Genomic DNA, 17337 nt, shown 5'->3' with positions numbered 1-17337 from the left:
ATAAGGGGATACAGGAAGAGAAAATGTGTTTCAATTAAAAGAGATTATGACATCTTGACAGTTTAAAGGATTCCAACTGTAGAAGAACAGCTCATTGTGCCATGGAGTCCCTCTCGCTGAAATAATGGTACGGGACCTCTTCCTATAAACACATCTAGGGACGGGTGTCGACTAGCATAAGCTAAACTGCTGCAACATCTGATGGGTCTATCCATTTTCTCAAATAACCCTGTGCTTGTATGTCTCTATTCAAATAAACAGGCCAAATAAAACAAAGCCTTGTGAACAATAAAGCAACCTTCCTCTGGAGCACATCCAACTCCGGCAACATGGCCCATCTTCCAGCCAGGCAAACCCCATCCTCTCTGGGAGAGACAGACAGACTCATGCCAGGGCAGCCCAGCACTGCCATTATGACTGCATGCCCAGAGCAGGAGGCAGTTACCACCAACAATAAATGTGTATTCATGTCAGAGGAAGCAAGAGGAGGAAAACGCTTGCTAGTCGCTACCTTTTAAAAATCAGCAACCAACAGAAACCTTGCAGGCTGAAGCAGAGAACCAAGCTTGGAAGTGTGGACCCAGCTTCAGCCATGTCTGTTTGGTTAGACTAGAGAGATTTGATTGGCTGTATTCCAACCACACAAGGGCCAAAGGTTATGTCTAGATGGGATGCATCTTGTCAAATTTGACACCAAACAAGTTGTTTTCCTAACCTAATTCTCCTAACCTGCAACGAAGTCAATTTGGACAAAAACTGTGTCCCTTCTAGAAAAGACCAGGGCCAAAGCAGTTAACCAGAAGTGCTACCAAACCACTCTAATCTCAAATGTGTAGAACCTCACAGATTGAGCCCGCAATTGCTTGGCTAATTTGTTTAACCACCCCCATTACTGTACCGGTCATTGGATAGTAGTCCTGCTTGTGACCCCAACCAGCTAATTTTGTTTCTGTATTTGACTACATTGTATATTTTATCATCACCACAGCAGTACCGAATGCCTACCTGCTTACTCTAGAACAGATCTATGTGCTTAGCATTTCAAACACATATGCCAGTCTGCATGTGCAATGTTGTTGAAGCCCATTATGAATTTCATTGGTCAATGCAAATGTCACGGTCAAAGTTACATCTTTCTAACTGTGTGCATTATATGTTTGCATTTCAGATCAGTTTTGTTTCATTTTATGAATACATTTTAAAAATGGTTATTACAATGAAGCTATTTAATAAAAACAAGACCTTGGTAGTCAAATTTAGAAAATTGCCAACAATGTTGCAATGCTCAAACATGAAGGCATTAGGCACTGTTTTGATAAATGGATGCTGTTTATCAATCGGAAGCTGCAGCCGCATATCAGGGGCGCGTTGCTTGGATGCGAATCCCCGCCCCTCTTTAAATATCTCTCTAAATAAATCATGTTAAAAGATTATAAAATACGTCTTACCTTATTTCCTACTGTGGGCTTTAGTGAATTTGATTTCAATTTGAGGTGTAATTTGCATGACAATAATCGATGTTCTGTCCTTGATACCCGTATTACAGACCAAGAATTCGGTCGCAGCAAGAAGCTACAGTAGCAAAGCAACACAGTTAACGTTAGCTCTCTGTAAGTCCTAACCATTTGGCAAAGTTTTAGGTTCAAAACGTGTTTTCTAGTCTCGAATTTAATTGCAAACAACCAAAGCAAATGTTGATTATCTCGGAAACAACGTGAAATAGAGCAAGTGTCAGAGAGTGGAAGAAATGGCAGCAAAGTGCGAAATGTAAGCAAACAAGCTAGCTAATGTCAAGCAAGATAAAGTATATCGGTGCAACTTGTGTAACTTTTCAGCTAACTATAAAAATTAACACCATATGCAATTTCAGTAACCTACCTTGTCTTTGATAAGCTGACATTTTTAAAGTGCAAAAAAATATGTTTTACAGCACGCGACTGTGAAATACTCGCAAATAGAGGAATCCAAGAGAGCAAATTCTTGCAAAATCCAATATTTGGAGAGGGTGTATTTCCAAGATATCCATTAAAACATTGTCGATGATAAATCCTACCGTTCAGTGGGCTTTCGTTAGTGGTGCCTCTGCAGCCATTTTGTTCAAACTAGCGATAACAGCAGCTCGCGACGCTTCAATCCGAGGTACAGGACGTGCCTCTGCCCCTAGCGACTGGCCACGTGACCTCCAATAACAAACTGGTCCCACTCAAAAAGGCTCCCCATGCTCCGCCTCGCCGTTTCCATGACAACTACAGTGGCCAACCTCTCTCTACCTCCTTGTTTCCTTGCCTTCCTTCCTCTCCCTTTCTAACTTTCTTATTGAGAAAGCAATGCAATAGCTATACAGTGTTTGAGCGCACAGTTCTGTAGCTTTTGAAGATTTAGAATGTTTAGTTCCTAATGTGTTATGTGAGCAAGTGCAATGTTTATGCTTAGCTGGATATGTACTTTTCACCTACAGAGGGCACAGTTTCAGCACATCTTATGTTGGTCATACACCAGCACTTACAAACATGTTAGTGCTCTCTGTGCCAGCCCAGCATTCCATTCCTATTTGCATAACATACACACCAGCAGTACCCCACACCATGCCTTCTTTTTCTATATTATTTGTTGTTGTTGTTGCAAACAAAGAATGAAATAGATTTTAAAGTGGACTCCACAGGGTTCTCTAGCAGCTTAAGGTGATGATTCCAACTGGGCCAATTCAAATCTACAAAATGAGACTCAGCATGGAAGATTGGAGGCTACAATGGGCTTGTATGCTATCTACTCTCTGGTCGGGTAGGAAAACACAATTACCTCCACAAGTCAATATTTTAGTCATGCTGGAATGATAACGATAAACTTCTCCATCCCCCACTTCCAGTTTATCTCTGTCATCCTTCTCTCGCTCTCTCAAGAGACAAACAAATACGATCAGAGTGCCGGACAAATATTTCACTGTGCAACGAGCCAAATCTGGATCTCACTAAGGACCCATATCTCTCTCTCATTAGCTCTGATCTACCATTCACACCCAGGCTAAGCAAACCCCATCTAATACTGTTGCTTAGAGGCTTAGATGAATATGTGTCTATCAGAAGACATCATATACATGACCATAAAACTATGACTCTGATAATAAAATGGGATGACAGCCCCCCATGAGTACACACAATGAAATAACCATCTGGACTCATGTCACCCACATGGATTATGGCAGAGGTATGCATTACGGCGACAGTAACAAAGCACAATGACTCAGCCTACATCATGATGAAGTACATGGTGAGGCGTGGAGGAAGAGAGGGAGGGGGAGAGAGAGACTAATCATGGCTAATGGAAAATACTCCTGGGGGTGTCATGGCCTCTACAGACGTTCATAATTCAATGTCCCCTGGTAGCTACCAGGCTGTGTGTGTGTGTGTGTCTCCAGTGCCCAGTAGGATCCTATAAAGGGTTAAGGTTCATCTTAGGCAGACTCAGGGGACCAGACAGGGGTTGTTGAACTTGATGTCACCAGAGTGGACCTTAGTATTGATCGCGGTCACAGGGAGTCAACGTACGCCGTGGAGCCGGTTAGAGATTCAATTAGGACCCCTGCCGACCCCGCGACATCTGTCTGCCAGAGATAAAAGGTCAGGCTGTTAACGTGTAACAACTTGGCCCCGTGGCAAACACAGGAGGTAAATTAAAGGAGGAATTGTCACTGGGGAGAGGAGGGGTGGAGGAGACAACAGTCTCGGATAGGAGAACTGCTTTATAGATTCAGTTAAGGTATTATCTGTTTAATATACAGATACAGACAAACACAGACAGCGATAAACACAGGGACAGCCATAAATACAGAGACAGCCATACACACAGAGACAGCCATAAACACAGAGACAGCCATAAACACAGAGACAGCAATAAACACAGAGACAGCCATAAACACAGAAAGACAGAGACAGCCATTAACACAGGGGCAGACGGATACACACAGATGCATGCACGCTGGAATGCACAGACTCACAAAAAAGTTTTTAAAAAGTAAATAAAATACAAATATTTTTTATTGTCACATACACCAGATAGGTGCAGTGAAATGTGTTGTTTTACAGGGTAAGCCATAGTAGTATAGTACATTGACCTTGATAATTACATAATTTCGCTAAGGTTACCTGAACGTTGTTACAAATTATCTTTTCCATATATTTAAGGTAGAGTCAGCAAAATTATGTTGCACTAGCAACATTGCGATGAGCGAGAAGCAAGACTTTATTCTTACACAGTCACACAGAGAATCTGAGCATGGGCACAGGTTTGCTTCACGCTCTTACAACGTGGTAGCCACGTCTAATTATTTCACCCATACAATCCCCCATTCACCCCCTCTGTTACTTGTTCATGGGACCAGCTGACATTCACTCACCTATTCACACTTGTTCACTCACCTCTGTCTTTTCCTCTCTCCCTCTTTTTCCCCTCACTAACAGGGATGGAAAAGGTACTGGAATATCCTACTCAAGTAGAAGTACTGTTACTTTGATGACATTTTACTCAAGTAGAAGTACTGTTACTTTGATGACATTTTAGTCAGGTATCATATACTGTTACTTTGATGATATTTCACTCAAGTAAACGTATTGTTACTTTAATGACATTTTCAAGTAAAAGTACTGTTACTTTAATGACATTTTACTCAAGTAAAAGTATTGTTACTTTAATGACATTTTACTCAAGTAAAGGTACTGTTACTTTGATGACATTTTACTCAAGTAGAAGTACTGTTACTTTGATGACATTTTACTCAAGTAGAAGTACTGTTACTTTGATGATATTTTAGTCAAGTAGCATATACTGTTACTTTGATGATATTTCACTCAAGTAAACGTATTGTTACTTTAATTACATTTTACTCAAGTAGAAGTACTGTTACTTTGATGACATTTTACTCAAGTAAAAGTACTGTTACTTTAATGACATTTCCCTCATGTAGAAACATGCTACTGATGCTAGCCTCGTGGGCATTAGATAGTCTATTGTGGCTCAATTGTAAGATAGAGAGTCACAACCACACTGTTTATCAGGTTTATTACACACAAATATAATTGGCTACCTTTATGGGATTCAAATGAACAATTAACTACCGGCAAACATTGGCTTGTGATTGCTCTCTTTCTCTATCGCTCCATTTCTGTGTCCCTCTCTGCATGGCCTTCGTCAGGGAGGCCATGCAGCCTCCCTTTACACAGAAAATCTTTTCATTTTTTTGCCAGTCCTTAAAGGTCTTTGCTCCGCGAACGAAAATGACAGAGAAAACTTTACCGACGTCAACTAGATTGAAGCATTCATTCTATCGATCTATTACATTATTCTGTTGAGCAAGTGTTTATTTAGTCTTCTGGGGAAACATATAATGACAAGAGAGAAGCGACATGCAGGCCTATCTAATTATAGACAAATAGCCTACCAAACAAAATCCTGCACCCCCTGTCAAAAATAATTCTGCGGTCTTTGACTGTAGCCTATAGCGTATTTTCTATATTTTTCGGGTTAGGTTTAGGTGGGGGCATCAGATTTTCACTTTATCGCATATAGTTGGGCGGTTGTGGATGGGTTATTTGCAAGTGCGGGCGGGTAGCATGAAGAAACAGCTGACCTGCACACCACTAACAAACAACCACACGTGAGCTCGCGCACACACACACACACACACACACTCTGTTTATCTACACTTGTGATGAGCATGTCTTTCTGAGGGGCTAGAAGTGAAGAGCAGCGCAGCCATCAAAGCCTCTTCATACTGTTATCCTTCAAAACCTGCTGCGTCTCAGCAGCCCCACGCACCTGACATGTTCACTCACCGTTGTTTCGGAGGAGGTGCGCTAGCAGCGCTAAATGCTAACGTCTGCTAGCGTTGCACCAGATTGTTTTGTGGGCTTGAGATGAGATTGAAGATTGTGGGGGGATGGGAGGGACAGGGAGATATATCAGTCATGAATAACATAGTGATCTGTTTCTATAGGGCAAATACCCACTTGATCACTGTCTCTGCTGATATGTGTCAGGCATTGTCATTAGAAAGAGAGAACATCTCTTTATATATGTGTGTGCAGGGTCCCAGCTGAGGACGGGGGGGCATGTACCCCCTGCATTTTGAAATTGCATTTTTGTCCACCCCAGTTTTATCATTGGAATATGATACAAAATGAGGCAACGGTGTGCTTTAGGACCATGCGGACAACTCCTAGCGTCGGGTAGGCTGTTTGACGTGTTTATTTGACTGGATAAAAAATAAATATATCAAAATAATTATGCACCCCCCACTTCTAAAACCAAAGTTTCACCACTGTGTGTGTGTGTGTGTGTGTGAGAGAGACACTACACCTGGGGTAGGCAACTAGATTCAGCAGCAGGCCAATTTTTGTTGTCATGGGGGGCCTGAACATAATTATAATATTTTGTACACTGCAAATTGACCACAACTAAGCCCCAAAAAGAGATTGCTGTTTTCAAATACTATAATTTCATACCTTGATAACATTGTCTATTTTATTTGTGGTAATACTCAGTGAACAGACTTCCTAAATTAAACTTATTTTTAGCTGCATTCCTAGTGATTTGGGGGGCAAAAAAAAAAATCACTTGCAGTACGGTTTTGGCCCGCGGGCCAAATGTTACCGACCCATCATTACACTGTCTGTCTGGGGAGTCAGACAGAATAGAGGCTGATCTTGACTTCACTCTGATCAATACTCTTATCCCCTGAGACACTGTGTGTGTGTGTGTGTGTGTGTGTGTGTGTGTGTGTGTGTGTGTGTGTGTGTGTGTGTGTGTGTCTGTGTGTGTGTCTGTGTGTGTGTGTGTGTGTGTGTGTGTGTGTGTGTGTGTGTGTGTGTGTGTGTGTGTGTGTGTGTTATTGATTAGCAGGACCGGAGTGCAGTTGGAGCCATGGACCAACAGGTTGACTAGGAAGACAAACAGCTAAACTTGATTCCCATTGCCAGTTGTTATCCTTTAACCTAGTATGCGTATTAAAAATACTAAAGTCAAAGTAAGAAGAAGAGGTCACGGCATCCATTGAATATTCTATTATGCATATTCTAAGCTATTATGAGGCAAACAAAAGTATAACATAAAGTAAACTCTTCATTTAGTGTTATAGAGGGGGGAAATGAGGCTGTTTTCAACCTGCAATCTGAGGTATAACACTGCGTTTTCTCCAAGGGTTGCTGGAGAGTGTTGTGCTGGTGGTGGGGATAACAGTCTAGCATAGATGTTGTGGCTATCAGCCTCTCTCTCGTCCCCTTCTCCCTTCCTCCTCTCGCCCCTCTCTCTCCCTCCTCTCTCTCCCCCTCCTCTCTAACCCAGCATACATGTGTCACAGTGATGAATGCGTCCTTCCTCCAAATGACCTCCAAGGTCACGAGAAGCAGGGAGAATGCAGCCAGCCTCATTTCCCAAGAAGCCTTAGCAGGTAACAGCCGCTTGGCCTAATCTGAAATGTAATGAAACGGGCTCTCACGCAATGGGCTCTCCACTGGGCTGGAGGGTTGAGTGTGTGTGTATTTTCTCTCTCTCTCACACACACACTGGATTTATCTCGGTTGGTGACCATTATTTTATTATTGTGGTACCAGACTCACTCTGTCTCACTGGTGTCTTTCTCATCCACATATCAAACCCAACCCCACCACTCTACATGCCACACTGCAGACACCCCACGCGTGCACACACACGCGCACACACACACACACACACACACAACAACAACAACAAGATCTCTCTCCACAAAGGCCAAGTTGGAATAGAAGAAGAACAGTAAGTGAGTGAGGTGTTATGGGCCAGAACCAGGCGGTATGAACCTGGTCTTGAAATCAAAACACACAGTCATTCAGAAATCAGACAATCAACCAACCAAACAACCAATCAACCAATCAACCAACCAACCAATCAGCCAATCAACCAATGAATACATCTGAAAATCCCACAGATTTACACAAAGCTGGATACAGCAGCCAGGCCAAGCCACATTGGCCCTCACATTTACCACATTTCTGCAGTGGGATTAGCTTGGTAAATAATACATGAGTGTGTAACTACAGTGGTGAGATGATGGTACCAGGATGAGTATAGCCAGTGCAAGGCAACAGCAGTGTCTTCCTCGCAGTGGAGAAGGTCTTATCTAGGCTATACTATCAATCTCAATGCCACGTCCCGAGATCCTATATCCACACATTATTCATTTATCATTCACAAATTAACATTATTGTTCACTTAATTATTTAGTATGTCTTAATTATCTCTTAGATAATCTATGCACGCTAGGTCATGGGGAACGTAAATTAGAAATGATGATGTTTCTGGGGACTACATGAGGAATGTAGGGTATTTTCTGCATATGAATCACCATTGAGTTGTAATAATAGATGTCCCTGGTGCATTGTGGGGATTGTAGTGTCTGTGTTGCTGTCTGTGTTGTATCTCTCTTTCTCCTCCTCCTCTCCTTTCCGTTTCCCAGTCAGGGCACACACTCTACAGAGCAAAATAAATCATTCATACATTGTGTATAATCCCGTAGGCCTGCTCCCCAGACAAACAGAGAGCGACCGACAGAGACAGGGAATAGGAGTTAAGATAAAAGAGACTAGGAGTTAAGTCCTCAGTCACCTTCATCACTCCCAGTCCTCAGTCCTCTTCATCACTCCCTACCTGCCTGGTGTTATTGACCACCCCAGCCTGTGGTGCTGTAGCTCAGTAGGTCTCCACCACTGTTTACTGCCTCCTCTATGGGCCTGGAGGCCTCTGTCTCCACCACTGTTTACTTCCTCCTCCATGGTTCTGGGAGGCCTCTGTCTCCATCACTAATTTACTGCCTCCATGGTTCTGGGAGGCCTCTGTCTCCATCACTAATTTACTGCCTCCATGGTTCTGGGAGGCCTCTGTCTCCACCACTGTTTACTGCCTCCTCTGTGGGCCTGGGAGGCCTCTGTCTCCACCACTGTTCACTGCCTCCTCGATGGGCATGGGAGGCCTCTGTCTCCATCACTAATTTACTGCCTCCATGGTTCTGGGAGGCCTCTGTCTCCACCACTGTTTACTTCCTCCTCCATGGTTCTGTGAGGCCTCTGTCTCCATCACTAATTTACTGCCTCCATGGTTCTGGGAGGCCTCTGTCTCCACCACTGTTTACTGCCTCCTCTGTGGGCCTGGGAGGCCTCTGTCTCCATCACTAATTTACTGCCTCCATGGTTCTGGGAGGCCTCTGTCTCTACCACTGTTTACTGCCTCATCTGTGGGCCTGGGAGGCCTCTGTCTCCATCACTAATTTACTGCCTCCATGGTTCTGGGAGGCCTCTGTCTCCACCACTGTTTACTGCCTCCTCTGTGGGCCTGGGAGGCCTCTGTCTCCACCACTGTTCACTGCCTCCTCGATGGGCCTGGGAGGCCTCTGTCTCCATCACTAATTTACTGCCTCCATGGTTCTGGGAGGCCTCTGTCTCCATCACTAATTTACTGCCTCCATGGTTCTGGGAGGCCTCTGTCTCCATCACTAATTTACTGCCTTCATGGTTCTGGGAGGCCTCTGTCTCCACCACTGTTTACTGCCTCCTCTGTGGGCCTGGGAGGCCTCTGTCTCCATCACTAATTTACTGCCTCCATGGTTCTGGGAGGCCTCTGTCTCCACCACTGTTTACTGCCTCATCTATGGGCCTGGAGGCCTCTGTCTCCACCACTGTTTACTTCCTCCTCCATGGTTCTGGGAGGCCTCTGTCTCCATCACTAATTTACTGCCTCCATGGTTCTGGGAGGCTTCTGTCTCCACCACTGTTTACTGCCTCCTCTGTGGGCCTGGGAGGCCTCTGTCTCCACCACTGTTCACTGCCTCCTCGATGGGCCTGGGAGGCCTCTGTCTCCATCACTAATTTACTGCCTCCATGGTTCTGGGAGGCCTCTGTCTCCATCACTAATTTACTGCCTCCATGGTTCTGGGAGGCCTCTGTCTCCACCACTGTTTACTTCCTCCTCCATGGTTCTGGGAGGCCTCTGTCTCCATCACTAATTTACTGCCTCCATGGTTCTGGGAGGCCTCTGTCTCCACCACTGTTTACTGCCTCCTCTGTGGGCCTGGGAGGCCTCTGTCTCCACCACTGTTCACTGCCTCCTCGATGGGCCTGGGAGGCCTCTGTCTCAATCACTAATTTACTGCCTCCATGGTTCTGGGAGGCCTCTGTCTCTACCACTGTTTACCTCCTCCTCTGTGGGCCTGGGAGGCTAGTAGGGTGAGTTATGGTCCAAGCAGAGGAGGATATGGAAGGCAGCCACACACACACACACACACACACACACACACACAGGATATATTACATACGTATGCTATTTCATTCATTCATTGGTTCATAGATTGGCCCCTCAGTAGAGAGGAGAAGCACGGTGCTTTCCTACTCCGGCCTTACCCTGCCCTCTTCTACCTGATTAATCCTCTGATTAAATGAGCTGCCTTTCTCTGGAGTATCAATAACCCTCCTGTACAGCCGCTAGCAGTGATCACTCCCTCTGTCCTGTAATGGGATACAAACAGGCTTACTGCTCCCCAACCCACTGTCTCTGTGTGTGGGTTGGGGATTTTATACAGTGTGTGTATAAAATCTAATCAAATTTGATTTGTATCATGCGCCGAATACAACAGGTGAAGACCTTATCTTGAAATGCGTACTTACAAGCCCTTAACCAACAATGCAGTTTTAAGAAAATAGAGTTAAGAAAATATTTACTAAATGAACTAAAGTAAAAAATAACAATAATGAGGCTATATATAGGGGGTACCGGTACCGAGTCAATGTGGGGGGGTACAGGTTAGTCGAGGTAATTTGTACATGTAGGTAGGGGTGAAGTGAATATGCATAGATAATAAACAGCGAGTAGCAGCAGTGTAAAGACAAAGGGGGGGTCAATTCAAATAGTCTAGGTGGCCATTTGATTAGTTGTTCAGCAGTCTTATGGCTTGGGGGTAGAAGCTGTTTAGAAGCCTCTTGGAGCTAGACTTGGTGCTCCGGTACTGCTTGCCATGCGGTAGCAGAGAGAACAGTCTATGACTTGGACTGTGGTGGTCTGCTTGAAACATGTAGGTATTACAGATTCGGTCAGGGAAGTGAAGACACTTGCCAGTTGGTCAGTGCATGCTGTCTGTGTGTGTGTGTGTGTGTGTGTGTGTGTGTGTGTGTGTGTGTGTGTGTGTGTGTGTGTGTGTGTGTGTGTGTGTGTGTGTGTGTGTGTGTGTGTGTGTGTGTGTCTGTATGCGCGTCTGTCTGTGTGCATGTCTGTGTGTGTGTCTGTGTGTGTGTGTGTGCGTGCGTGTGCACACTAGCAGGGAAGTGTTGTTAAAAGTTAGTCAATTCACACCACCCATCCTCTCAAGCTGACAGAAACGGATTGAAATCTCATTACAATTTCAAACATCCAGATCATTATTTTCTTAATACATGCACACCTCCCCTCACTCCTTCCTCTCTTTCAGATACACATAGCGTTGATGTCTTCATTTGAGGGGCTGATAGGGAGTGTGTGTACCGAGAGGAACTGATTAAAACTGCGTGTGTGTGTGTGTGTGTGTGTGTGTGTGTGTGTGTGTGTGTGTGTGTGTGTGTGTGTGTGTGTGTGTGTGTGTGTGTGTGTGTCGGATGCAGTGTGTTCATGTGGAGCTGCTGGTTAAAGGGGCTAGCACAGGGTTTTCTTGGAAGTGTTTTTGTTCTTGGGGTCTAAAGAGCTCCCAAGCCTTAAGAGCCAAAGGGACAGCCTCTGGGTGTGTTCCAAATGGCACACTATGCACAATGTAGAGCACTACTTTAGGGAATAGGGTGCCATTTAGGAGGCATCCTCTGTGTCTGTGTTCTCTGCCTACAATGCAGAGTTCAACGAGAGAGAAAGATCGGAAACCTGAAACACACCAGAAAATTGTTTTGACCCATATATGGAATACAGCCATAGCCTCTTCCAAACTATTCACATCTCAACATGAAATGAATGATTCCCTCCACCTTCATTCCGTGTGATTGTTATGTCATCAAAGAGGAGATGACAGTTGATTCAGAAGCCAAACTGAAAGATCAGGGGAATGGGTGGAGGAATTGTCGGCTGCAGGAGATTCACACATACGTGGTAAACAGCTAAACTATCTCCATCAGGAACACAATAAACAGTTAGACTACCTCGATCAGGTACACTATAAACCGTTAAACTATCTCCATCAGGAACACACATCAAACAACTAAACTATCTCCATCAGGAACACAATAAACAGTTCAACTATCTCCATCAGGAACACAATAAACAGTTCAACTATCTCCATCAGGAACATGATAAAATGTCTCCATCAGGAACACTATAAACAGTTAAACTATCTCCATCAGGAACATGATAAACAGTTAAACTATCTCCATCAGGAACATGATAAACAGTTAAACTATCTCCATCAAATATAATATGTGGACAACTACAAATACCTAGGTGTCTGGTTAGACTGTAAACTCTCCTTCCAGACTCACATCAAACATCTCCAATCCAAAGTTAAATCAAGAATTGGCTTCCTATTTCGCAACAAAGAATCCTTCACTCATGCTGCCAAACATACCCTTGTAAAACTGACTATCCTACCAATCCTCGACTTTGGCGATGTCATTTACAAAATAGCCTCCAATACCCCACTCAACAAACTGGATGCAGTCTATCACAGTGCCATCCGTTTTGTCACCAAAGCCCCATATACTACCCACCACTGCGACCTGTACGCTCTCGTTGGCTGGCCTTCGCTTCATAATCGTCACCAAACCCACTGGCTCCAGGTCATCTACAAGACCCTGCTAGGTAAAGTCCCCCCTTATCTCCGCTCACTGGTCACCATAGCAGCACCCACCTGTAGCACGTGCTCCAGCAGGTATATCTCTCTGGTCACCCCCAAAGCCAATTCCTCCTTTGGCCGTCTCTCTTTCCAGTTCTCTGCTGCCAATGACTGGAACGAACTACAAAAATCTCTACAACTGGAAACACTTATCTCCCTCACTAGCTTTAAGCACCAGCTGTCAGATCAGCTCACAGATCACTGCACCTGTACATAGCCCATCTATAATTTAGCCCCAACAACTACCTCTTCCCCTACTGTATTTATTTATTTTATTTATTTTATTTTGCTCCTTTGCACCCCATTAACTCTATTTCTACTTTGCACTTTCTTTTACTACAAATCTACCATTCCAGTGTTTTACTTGCTATATTGTATTTACTTTGCCACCATGGACTTTTTTTGCCTTTACCTCCCTTATCTCACCTCATTTGCTCACATTGTATATACACTTATTTTTCTACTGTATTATTGACTGTATATTTGTTTTACTCCATGTGTAACTCTGTGTTGTTGTATGTTGTCGAACTGCTTTGCTTTATCTTGGCCAGGTCGCAATTGTAAATGAGAACTTGTTCTCAACTTGCCTACCTGGTTAAATAAAGGTAAAATAAAGAAATAAATAAAAAAAGAACACTATAAACAGTTATTCTATCTCCATCAGGAACACGATAAACAGTTAAACTATCTCCATCAGGAACACTATAAACAGTTATTCTATCTCCATCAGGAACACGATAAACAGTTAAACTATCTCCATCAGGAACACTATAAACAGTTATTCTATCTCCATCAGGAACACTATAAACAGTTATTCTATCTCCATCAGGAACACGATAAACAGTTAAACTATCTCCATCAGGAACACTATAAACAGTTATTCTATCTCCATCAGGAACACGATAAACAGTTATTCTATCTCCATCAGGAACACGATAAACAGTTAAACTATCTCCATCAGGAACACACAATAAACAATCTCCATTAGGAACACTATAAACAGTTATTCTGTCTCCATCAGGAACACAATAAACAGTTAATCTCCATCAAGAACACAATAAACAGTTGAACTATCTCCATCAGGAACATGATAAACAGTTAAACTATCTCCATCAGGAACACAATAAACAGTTAATCTCCATCAAGAACACAATAAACAGTTGAACTATCTCCATCAGGAACATGATAAACAGTTAAACTATCTCCATCAGGAACACTATAAACCGTTAAACTATCTCCATCAGGAACACTATAAACAGTTAAACTATCTCCATCAGGAACATGATAAACAGTTAAACTATCTCCATCAGGAACACTATAAACCGTTAAACTATCTCCATCAGGAACATGATAAACAGTTATACTGTCTCCATCAGGAACACGATAAACAGTTATACTGTCTCCATCAGGAACACTATAAACAGTTAAACTGTCTCCGTCAGGAACACAATAAACAGTTAAATTATCTCCATCAGGAACATAAACAGTTCAAATGTCTCCATCAGGAACATAAACAGTTCAAATGTCTCCATCAGGAACATAAACAGTTCAAATGTCTCCATCAGGAACATAAACAGTTAAAATGTCTCCATCAGGAACATAAACAGTTAAACTGTCTCCGTCAGGAACACGATAAACAGTTGAATTAACTCGATCAGGAACTCTATAAACAGTTATTCTATCTCCATCAGGAACACAATAAACAGTTAAACTATCTCCATCAGGAACACAATTAACAGTAAAGCTATCTCCATCAGGAACACACAATAAACAATCTCCATCAGGAACACTATAAACAGTTAAACTATCTCCATCAAGAACACAATAAACAGTTGAACTATCTCCATCAGGAACATGATAAACAGTTAAACTATCTCCATTAGGAACACGATAGAATGTCTCCATCAGGAACACAAACCGTTAAACTATCTCCATCAGGAACACACATTAAACAATTAAACTATCTCCATCAGGAACACTATAAACAGTTAAACTATCTCCATCAGGAACACGATAAACAGTTAAACTGTCTCCATCAGGAACATGATAAAATGTCTCCATCAGGAACACTATAAACAGTTAAACTATCTCCATCAGGAACACGATAAACAGTTAAACTGTCTCCATCAGGAACATGATAAAATGTCTCCATCAGGAACACTATAAACAGTTTTATTGTTTTTATCGTGTTCCTGTTGGATACAGTTTAACACAGGTCTCCCGTTCATTAGCCTTCAGCCCACTCAATACCACTCAAAGTGGCTCTAATTCAGCTAAAACGAGAGATTGCAAAGATTTCACTTGAAGAGGAGGGAAGTGGGAGAAGATATAAAAAGCCTAAGAAATTATTAAGTAACCTGGGTGGACTTGATGCTATAAAATAAGTTGATGTTATTTTTCCTTATTTGTTTTTTAATAGTTGTGTTTATTGTAAAAACCGAAATAAGATATTCATTTAATAACCATTAAAATATCTCATTAGAATAACCATTTGCCTAAAATAACAGTAAACAGATGTATTGTAGCAAGAACTGAATATTTTGGTATTTGCATATTTTTGTTCACCGCTAAGTAGCTCACCGGGCAATAATGAATTAATCCCAAATTGAATTAAGGCGTTATTACTGGCTACGGGCGATCTGATTATTTGCCTTATTAAATCTGCTGTAAAAGGCCCGCTGTGCTTCTGTCAGGTTTGGAGCGGGCAGCCGACTAGACGGCCCGGCCCACAGGGCAACTCTCTCACTCCACCAGCTGAGGCCCCCGCCGACCGTTACCAAGGTAACGGCATAGCAAGAAGATATAAAGCCTGCCAAATGGAAAATGTCAATGACAGTAGATATGTAGATATGTTGATAGAGTGTTGTAGTGTTAAGACAGGGGCAAACAGGCTGGGAAAGAGGAGGAGGAGGGGAGAAAGGGGGATAGGAGAGGGGAGAAAGCTGGGAGAGGAGGGTGTTCAGTGTGTGTGTGTGTGTGTGTGTGTGTGTGTGTGTGAGACGAGGGAGACAAGCTAAATGCGAGGCTGAGTGTAATCCGACAGAGCTGACAGGGAGAGACTGTCTGCCTTCATTAGAATACAGCCATCCAACCCTTAGTCTCCCCTGGTAGACAGTGTGATTGTGGTTAGGTGATACTGGGGAGGAGTGAGACAGGGTGTGTAGTGGAGGTGCACGGGCAGACTGACGATCGATGCAGGCAATAAAACCAAGCTGTATCGCCTCTAGGGAGAGGTAGAGCTCTGACCCGCAGGCAGACTGATAGCCTTGAAGAGTTTGTGGGAGGAGGGGGGAGGGTCCGTGTGTTTGAGGGGGGCTGGCAATGTGTGTGTGTGTGTGTGTGTATAAGAGCCAAAGTGAGGGGTAGAGGGAGATCAGACAAAATCAGTGTGGACATCCCCATGGATGTCATACACACCTCCCTTCAGGGACTCTGTACCATTGAACTAATGTTGCCATTCATGATCTCAAATAGGACATTGACCAGTCATATTAAAAGCACATCTACAGTACACTAACTGTACGCAGGCAGAAAGACAGACAAACAAACAGAAGGAAGGTGGGTCTACATGCAGCAGTAGAAGAGAGAATGGTGGAGTGGTACAGGGGGAGGGTCTACATGCAGCAGTAGAGGAGAGAATGGTGGAGTGGTACAGGGGGAGGGTCTACATGCAGCAGTAGAGGAGAGAATGGTGGAGTGGTACAGGGGGAGGGTCTACATGCAGCAGTAGAGGAGAGAATGGTGGAGTGGTACAGGGGGAGGGTCTACATGCAGCAGTAGAGGAGAGAATGGTGGAGTGGTACAGGGGGAGGGTCTACATGCAGCAGTAGAGGAGAGAATGGTGGAGTGGTACAGGGGGAGGGTCTACATGCAGCAGTAGAGGAGAGAATGGTGGAGTGGTACAGGGGGAGGGTCTACATGCAGCAGTAGAGGAGAGAATGGTGGAGTGGTACAGGGGGAGGGTCTACATGCAGCAGTAGAGGAGAGAATGGTGGAGTGGTACAGGGGGAGGGTCTACATGCAGCAGTAGAGGAGAGAATGGTGGAGTGGTACAGGGGGAGGGTCTACATGCAGCAGTAGAGGAGAGAATGGTGGAGTGGTACAGGGGGAGGGTCTACATGCAGCAGTAGAGGAGAGAATGGTGGAGTGGTACAGGGGGAGGGTCTACATGCAGCAGTAGAGGAGAGAATGGTGGAGTGGTACAGGGGGAGGGTCTACATGCAGCAGTCAAGCCAGGGTGAATACATCTCATCCAGTATGAGGGAGAGAGCGGGCGATGCCAACCACTGCAGACAGACAGGCCAGCCCCAATCTTTTAATCACATCCCAATATGTATAATTCCAGTGTATGATTCACTAGTTGGTTTGTATGAGTAGGGGTGTTAAGCTACTGCTCAAGTAAATCTAATCAGCATCACATAAGATTCAGTAGGCCCCCAGGTGTGTGAGTGAGTATTCTAGCCAGATCCCAGATC

General features: G+C 43.8%; 1 protein-coding gene across 1 annotated transcript in view; it reads right to left on the bottom strand.

Annotated features, from left to right (window-relative positions):
* LOC115206015 (trinucleotide repeat-containing gene 6C protein) overlaps positions 1 to 2220 on the bottom strand; it is a 77515-nt gene extending 75295 nt beyond the window's left edge. The window contains exon 1 of the mRNA XM_029772539.1: positions 1879 to 2220. The gene's annotated coding sequence lies outside the window, so the exon portion shown is untranslated. The remainder of the gene's footprint in view (positions 1 to 1878) is intronic.
* Positions 2221 to 17337: the final 15117 nt, after the last annotated feature.

The sequence above is a fragment of the Salmo trutta genome, chromosome 1 (genome assembly GCF_901001165.1).
Source record: "Salmo trutta chromosome 1, fSalTru1.1, whole genome shotgun sequence".
NCBI classification, from domain to species: Eukaryota; Metazoa; Chordata; class Actinopteri; order Salmoniformes; family Salmonidae; genus Salmo; species Salmo trutta.
The sequence above is the reverse complement of the archived record's forward strand: the minus strand, read 5'-3'. Positions and strand labels throughout refer to the sequence as shown.